This window comes from Myzus persicae, unplaced genomic scaffold (genome assembly GCF_001856785.1).
Source record: "Myzus persicae strain clone G006 unplaced genomic scaffold, MPER_G0061.0, whole genome shotgun sequence".
Taxonomy (NCBI): Eukaryota; Metazoa; Arthropoda; class Insecta; order Hemiptera; family Aphididae; genus Myzus; species Myzus persicae.
The window spans coordinates 135,598-145,123 of record NW_019101980.1 but is presented as its reverse complement, the minus strand read 5'-3'; positions in this window follow the sequence as shown (position 1 = coordinate 145,123).

Here is a 9,526-nt window from a genome sequence, read left to right as displayed (position 1 = left end):
GTGTGTCGCGCCGCCATCGCGGGTTATCAGCTGCTATAGACCCAACGAAAAATAGAGTACGTACGTACAAAAGAGACTTACCCGAATGGCTATCGTTCACAGCGGGGTGGGAGAAGTGCAGTATTTGTCCAACGACCGCAGCTGCAGGTGTACGCCATAATCTTATTTAGATTCGTATAGGTATTTTAAGACTGCAATGATATGATATTGTTATTTTCGTAACGATAGGTTCACGAAATTACAATCCCGTCCATGCCTCTTGCACACACCTCTTTATCGGACACGATGTCAAATGTACGCCACCCGATCGACGGCGATATTTGATCATATTGAATACGTTGATAAAAAATATTAAAATTTAATATTATAATATAACGTCGTAATATTAGCATGAGCCCTGCTCGGATGATGCTACTGCAGTAGAATCAAGTGTGGTCGATAAGGTACTCAACAATCAACATATTATTTTATAAATACCTTCTGTTACATTTAAATCATAATAGTAAAATATTATTAAAGTATTATACACAATATTATATCATTTATATCTGTCGCACATGTCGAGTCGACACTAATAATTTATTGTTGGATATGATGATTTAAGTACCTCTACTTACATATGACTATAGAACAGTAATAAGTAAGACAGAACACAGAAGTAGATCAGAGTAATACAATGTTATTATTCGTATTATTAAATACGTATAGGTATTCGTTTTGAAACTGACGACCTTGCTGTGGATACCTATATTATACTACATTATGATATTTTAACAATTTTAATACAACTTGATACGATGCATATTATATTACATTTATACAATATTATTGTGTCAAGTCTGTATTAGCTGCTGGCTGCTGCAGTATATAATATTATGTATTATGCAAATGATGCGGTTGGACTTATGACTTTAAAACTGTTAGACTATCAGTTTCCAGCATTCTTCTCAGGTAAGGTTATTAGATTAGACTTAGATCTACATTGTTTCTCGACGATAACGCACAAATCCGTCAATTATTATTTGAGTATCGTACAACAAATTATAATATTATAATAATGTAATAAATAATAATATATATAATGCACTATGAACCTCTTTAAATACCTTTATAATATTATACATTGACAAAATGTTTAAAATATACGACGAATACCTTGGAAAAAAACGACTTACTTGAGCAATTATTCGAAATCCTGAGATTCGGTGAAGAAGCGAACACCGAAGTTTTAAATTTTTTGAAAATGACAGAATTAGGTGTATACCTTATTTTAATTAATTTAGTAAAATATCAAAAAAAATATGGGTTTTTTTTTAAAAAAAAAAGGAAAAATGTAATTAAAAAATTGTACGCCAACAACCATTGTCGTTGATGAGTTTTGTTCAAGAAAAAAAAATTGTATTTGTATATTATAATCCAACCCGTAAAATAACTAATTTCACATTTCATAAGTACAATTACGTGTTATCCAGTGATCCGATTTCCCGGAAAACAACTCACGTTGAATCAACCGAAAAAAAACCAAACCTTAAAGTGGGCAAGTCTGTTATTGTTGTAGTAATATACAATTATGTATTATGTTTATCGTTTAATAATTTGAACGTACATTCTAATAAAATTCCTTTCGATTAAATTGAAGGGCTCGTTCGAATCGTCCTCGGATATTATAATATTATACTATATATAGCTGTTATAACCTACCTATTTTTTTCTTTGTTGACGGGTATTCGCCGTTTTGTACAATACTCGCCCCAACCTGTTAATTGTTATAGGTACCTTTATACTTATTTATAGAACCCAACCGTATCTTTAATATTAATTATTGAGACATAAGGTAAGGTTACGGCAACGGATTGTAAAACGTTGACAATTTTATTCATACTATACACAAATTGTACTTAAATATTATAGTGAATTTTTCGCGTTTATTAAAAGGAAGTTTTTAATTTTCCAACAAGAATAATTTAAATAAAGTTAATTACAAAATGATCCCTTATAATACCACCACTATATATAGTCGCTACAACTTTCCATTTTGATTATTTTTGTACAATCTTTAGGAAATCCTGTAAATACTTACAAACACACACAGTATATACGAAAGAGTATATTTTAAATATTTATGTGTGTTTTATTATCTATGTTAATTTTGTTTTAAAACGTTTTACACATTATTCATATAGAATTAACTTAAATAAAGTAAATACTTCGTTTAAACGGTAATCCATGGTACATATTAATTACAATGAGCGTATGAGAAATAATTAACTACCTACTACAAAATATTATAATTTATAGCTTGAAACCATTTGGAAATTTTAACCTACATAATATTTTAGTTATAATCGGTATACTATAATAGGAAGGATGATTAACCTTAGATTAAAATATTTTTTTTCGTTTCGCCATTCATTCAGGTGGGATAATCGAAATCATCGTCTAGTAGTCGTCATATAATATATTTGTGTGAGGCTCCTATATAAATTAAAACATACATATACGGTGTATGTGTTTTTGAAAGTACGACGTAGTGACGTCAGTATAGCTTATTTCCACATTTGACATTACCTATATATATATATAATTTGTAGGGGCTGTCAAATCAGTGCCTCTGTGATCGACGTACTTCAAAATCTATCGTTCTGGACAATACATGACAATGTACAAGGGTGTATTAAAAAAAATTTCTTCCCACAATTCCAAAACGGCGCCACCGATCGCTGACATCCTGTTTACACCGTGTGGTTATATTTTCGTGAACCTATTTATTATTAAACGCGTATTTAATAACAAAAAGTATGTAGTATATAAATACCTATAAATACCTCTACGTATAATATACTATAACCGACCCCGCGAACTTCATTAATCATAAAAAGTACAAATTCTTACTTATTAATTCAAACTTTATTCAATTGTTTATTTAAAGTATTTGGTGTAGTGGTATAACATTTAAAAAAAAAAATAACAAATAAGTAGCAAGTAGAAATAACCGCATGGGTTACGAATTTAATTTTTAGTCGGAGCAAGTAAAAATTGTGGTGCTTAAATATCAGTCAAGTTAAAATTATATCCAATCACAATCATAATAACAATTTTATTTTATGTAACCATCATCTATAAACAAAAAATTTCAATCTTGAATCTCAAAATCCTTGTGTGACTGAATAAGCACTTCTTTAAAATGCGAATTTTGAAACATCCTTTCTTATTGCATCACTATTATACCTACATGGTGGTACGGAGGTCTACAGTAAAAATGTCAAGTTCCTAGCTATCATAATACTTTAGACTTTAGGCTCTGAGTTGATCAGTCGTCAGTCAGTCATAACACATTCAATTGAATGCTTTTCATTGCTGAATCGATTTCGATATATACATTATACATAAATTCATACATACACTATATATATATATATATATATAGTATGTAAACTGCCAGTTAGTAATTTACGTTATCCGCGAACTTTCGTTTGAAATTTTCGATCGTATAAATCTCATTTTTATTAAGCTTATCGGTGCAGTAAAAAAACGAAAGCCATGTATAATATAATAAATGGCAGTAGGTACGTAATTAATTGTATAGGTACACCATCATATAGACGTATAATATAGGATCATGTATCTCAAACGATTTGTCGACTTCTTAAGAGACACTATTCGAGTGTAGCAGCAATACGAGTATAAGTAGCTTCGAGACATTTTGTAATTTAATTGGACTGGAATGTCGAAGATTATTTTACCGACAATTTCTACGAAATAAAATAATAATTAAACTCTTATTTTAATTGAAAGAATGTTGCTGTGTTGAAATGGATTATTAATAAACATGGTGATTCACCAAGCATGCTCACCCCCTTTTTCCTTCGATAATGCAGTTAGGTATTCAAAATCTATTTATTTAATCATCTTTTCAAATTCTTGAGATTTTTTGTACTACTTAAGGAGTACAAACTTCTGCTTTTCAAATAAGAATTAATTCATAGTTGAATAAGGATATTCAACTATAAATTCTTAGATAATTTTTCTCAAATTTTTGGCGTATTAAAATCAAAACTCGTACGAGTAGTTTTTGAGTTATTTAACTTTGAGTTCTAAGGATAAAAAGTCCATAGTAATGAATTATAAGATATGACAAGGCTTTAGTGAATTGAAAATTGTAGTCATCAATATTAATCTATCAACATTAATAATTTGTTAGTATGGTCCAAGTTAATAAATACTAGATCCAATTTTACGTATAGTTTGTATTTATTTAAAACCAGATTTAAGGATTATTATCAGTATTATCCTTAATACAAACATTTTACTAACTATAAGAAACTACTCATTCGAATCTTGATTTGAACATCAACATTTTCAAAAAATTATCCAGTAGTTTGTATCATCACAGGATACCCCCTGAGTAGTTAAAAAAAATTCAAGAATTTGAAACTATCGTCTTTAAGTACATATAAAAATTCCAAAAATTAGAATTTGAATGCTTGGTGAACCACCCTGTATGTAATAATAATATCCCGAAGACCACCTATATGGTACATGTGTATATAAAAATATACGCTTTCCTCAAAAAATGTGTTTCATATAAAAAAAAAAAACTAAGCAGCATATTATAGAATGAACGTAGCGGCGGGTTTTGCTGTGATTTTTCACTCGCTTTGACAGTAAAAACACGGCGTTATGCGTTATGATGATATTAAATTTGAAATCGATCGACGGAGTTGAAAATTAATTCCGAACGGACCTTTTAAAAATGTGCTAAATTTTCTTCAAAAATATTCAACGAATATCGGATGTTTTTCCTTACAAACGAATGAGAAAATATTTGATGAAGTCGATTGTCCACGGTAAGCTGGTGCAGTTATGCAAAACTCATTGAAAATGTTAATTAATTAATTCATATAATATTATGTACTCGATTCAAAACGGTGATTTGTTGATATTCTTTTATGCAAATCTGGACGGACATCACGGTGACCTACAACGTATAATATAGTATATAGGTATATCAATGGTGGATCGTTGAATAGATAACCGTGCTCGTTTTATACCGCAGACTATTAAAATCTGACGTTGGATTGACATTGTCATAACAAATAAAAATACCCGTTTATGCATATTTATGATATGAATATAAGTTTACTGCACTCGTCTGCTGAATATAGAGGTGCGATTCCTAAGCCCTATATCTCTTAGGCACTTTTCAAACGACGATAGCCGTTATTGTGACATAATCACAAAAAAGTTGTCAAAGCGATAGTTATACGACACTTTTCTTCGAGTCTCGTGTGCCCGTGAATGGAACACGTCTTATTTTGTGTGCTATTTGTCGGCTTAGAAATATCGGCAGACAGTATCAACCAAAATATATTGTTTCTTGATTATGCAATATTTTTAACACATGTTTTAGGTATTGCAAATCAATTCAATACAATTCGACATATTTGTACATCAGGTACTGCGCGATTGCACTTGTTGAAGTTGATGGGTATTAGTATAATTAACACATTACTACTTGGTCTATTATACTTAGGGATGAGGGTGTTTAGTCTGAACTTAACCACATGGTTTTAATTCTATACATTGCTGTGTGATAAAGGCTATATTTATCATATATAGCCTAGGATATATACTACGATATTCCTAAATGACAAAGACACCGGTTACTAATTACTAATTACTATCATTCCTATGTACAATGTTGTTAGCACTTAACACATTACAATATACGATAAAGAAAGTTCGATGATGTTTTACGTTTCAGGAAAGTCGAGTGGATTAAAAAAAATTTTAGGAAAGCCAAGAATTTCCGTATACTTAACATATATTATATTGACGCATCGTGTGTATAACATAATACTACTGAGCGTTGTTTGAGGTGAAACTGCGTATCGGAAATCGGTCAGCCTCAAAAACTTATTCTCGGTATATAATATTATATACGGTCCTGTGTACACTCAAAGATACAGATGATGGGATTCGGTTTACATTCCGCGAATTTAAAACGCTTTTTCTCTTGAAAATAATGTTCAATATTATAATATAACACACACGCTCTATACATTCGTACAGACTAGACCATGCCTTGGTGATGCGACATGCATGCAACCTGCGGGTGCTGCAGCTCGTGCATAATATATTTATATAATATTTTATTATTTGCGATGAGTTTTCGGCATCTCAAATTTGCATTTCGTTGACGAATGACGAGATGTATTGGTTTTTCGTCGGAACGCGCCACCGAATATTATACAGTTGTGAAAGTATATTTCTTTCGTTAGGTTTTTGTGTACACAACAAAATACATTATTATTATTATTATTATTATTGTTATTTATTATTATGTTATTGCTCGGTGCCACACAAACGAATTTCTCGGAAATAGGTCTTTTGTGTTGCCTTTACAAACCGCCGTCAAGGTGGGAAATGAGTTGAAAATTATTATTTTGAAACTAAAATGAATGTTCAATAACAATAACGAGGTTTATAAGGTATATCGTAGAGGAACTGCGTTTTAAGTTTTTCAAACGAATCGAAATGAAAAAATATACCTTTCGGCATTCACAACAATAACATACGTCACTGTATATATAGTGACTAGAGGGTAAGGTCGAACTGTAAACTTATATTTTAGTTGTATAATAACAATGTAATAGCATTCGATTTCCAAAAAGGTATAATGTGTTAATGGTTCACTAGTATTGTGTCGCATGCCTTTGCCTTCCATCTAAGTTACGGTTATCTATAATACTGACGAAGTTAAAAATAAGTGGTTTTGTTGGTCATACAAAAACATTTTAAAATGTATCCAAACGATTAAGACTAAAAGAAATAATTAATAAATCGAATGTCATTAGTAAAAAATTGATGTTTATATCTAATACCTACTACTTTATAAAAGTGTTTTAATCGTATTGATTGTGTACCATACGCTAAAAACCGTTTACAATGAATAAGGGTCGTTTATACTCGGGCTATAGTGTTATGGGTATAATATTATGAATCAATCTGCTTCAGCCGCTGTATCACAAACAGTATTTCTTTCAAAAATGAACAATTTAATGGGCATTTGTCGTTCGCATTAATTTCTTTAATATTATTTCATAATAATAATTATAAAGCCCATTGATTGTTTAGACGCTTTCTACTGCGGTACACAATCGGTGTACTATATATAGGTACCGTACCTGAACGGACCAATGTCGGCTTTAAATATCATCATCGTGTCCGCTCGGTTACAATAATAATAATTATAATAATATATCATATCATATTATTATTATTATTATTATGTATTATACACACCTTAATCCTTAATCCTCCGACGTCGACGTCGTTTTCCCCCGTCGTTCCGAGAACACAAACTGTGTGCAGTACAACAATATAATAATATTATAATACTGTACCGACCGCAGCTGACGACAAACAATGAGACGGTACACGAAAAAAGATTGTTTACCATTGTAACGCATTTTCTCTAAACATAATAACAGCTAGACACTAGCCGGCTAGGTACACAACACAATGCGAGTACAATAATATATAATATTATTATCATTATTACAGCGTCTTCAAAAACCGAAGCTTTCGTATTATAATAATTTATAACGTAATAATAAATAATAAAAATCATGTAATGATGTATGTGTTGCAGAGGGATGGAGTGAAGGGAGTTAGGGAGGGGGGGGGGTGCTGGGAGAGGCCTAATAATGGATCTGAGCCTCCCACGGTGTTGTAATATTATTAACGGCAAGCTCACAAAAATGAATTTCTTCACACACGATAAAAATATAATATTATTATACGAAGAAATTAACTCTTTTGCTCCAGAATTTAAATGTTATATAAGATGTAATCGTGTACCTACAAATAATTGTACGTCATATAAACGTAAATCGTAATAGATTGGGTGTTAAATGTATAAAATTGTGTTTAAACTTTAAAGGCGTAGTATAGTAGCTCGTATGCGATAAAATGTTGTTTGGAGTTTATGACCGTTATTAAAGGTAAGTATATATATTATGGTATTATGATAACATTGTACGAGGATTTCGTTTTACAGGCGCATATAATGGAGACTAGAATATTGTAAGGTGTAATAACTAATTTATAATGATTTACTGCAGTAATTGACTGTGAGCACTAAAGACGACATTATTAAACAGACGATCCACTCACACATTATATATTATGACTATAAAAAATAAACTTACTTCTCGCTCGTTTATTGGGCGGGGGACCACACCAACTGTTCCTCGAGGCTCCCCCGACATATGATGATGATGATGACGATAATTAAGCCGAAATAGCTCGTATAGGTATCAACGCTTTCGACACAGTTTATACTGTGCTGGACAGCGTTCGCAGGATACCGTGGTAGGTCCTTAGCGTATTATAACCTATGAGCCGAAAGAAATTAACGTCCCGTGCGTAGTAGCACAGTCGTTCTGTGAAAAATATTATTATTTTTTTGACTCATCGACGTATAATATTATATTATAAGTGCTTCCCATTAGAAGACACGTGTTTAAAATGCGTCGGAAAACCAGAACGACCTAAATAATTACAGTCGGCTGACGATGTGTGTTGTGATAATTATTACGCAGTTACACGACGACGTATACATGTATTATGTGTATATAACAACATTAATTATTAGAATATTCATATTTTATTTTTAAATGTCGACCAGCGTAGTGTGTATATTTCTCCGTTTTCTCGAACGCTCTGAAAGTCATTCCGGTGCGGCGCGTTTTCAGACGTTCGTGATATTATCACTTATTTATTATTTGTGTATATATCGTGACGTCGTCGCGTACACGGTACATAGTAATGAATAATAATACAAGTTCATGCGACGTAGAAAATAGAAAATATTTTATTGTAAAATGACGACGAATGAGCCGACCGATCGATGCAGATCGACCGTGTCGCACCGAGTTTCACGGAAAACGTCCGTTTGATCGTCGCTCGTGCAGTGCAACAATAATAAACATAAAATGTTTTCGCGTCACAGGAAGTGCGTATATTATTGGTTTGTTCGGAAGGATCAAAGCGAACGAAAATACGTGATATATATGTGACTATCGGAGCGAAAATCTTGGGTGAAAGATATTATATTGTATTATATTACATTATAATATCATGTTTATTTATATATTACATCCCCAGACGCCTGCAGACGTCCGTTGCAATAGACACATTATATTTTATCTCTATACGACGCTTCCCCGGAGACCAATAAAAATATTTTTGTTTCGATTGATGAGAGTGATATACTGATATGATTATATTACACCCTTCTATACAAAGACATCTTATCAAAGATAACAAGACGTATATATTATGGACGATAGGTATGAATAATAATTTGTCACCCTTATTCACAGTAATATCCAATGACGAGCGGTTGATTTCCGACAAATCGCAATTCAACTATGAAAATTAAAAAATTAAAAATCAACAAAAGTTCATACGATATTATGATTAACGGCCTACGTATGACATTGGGTGGATATGAGTATAT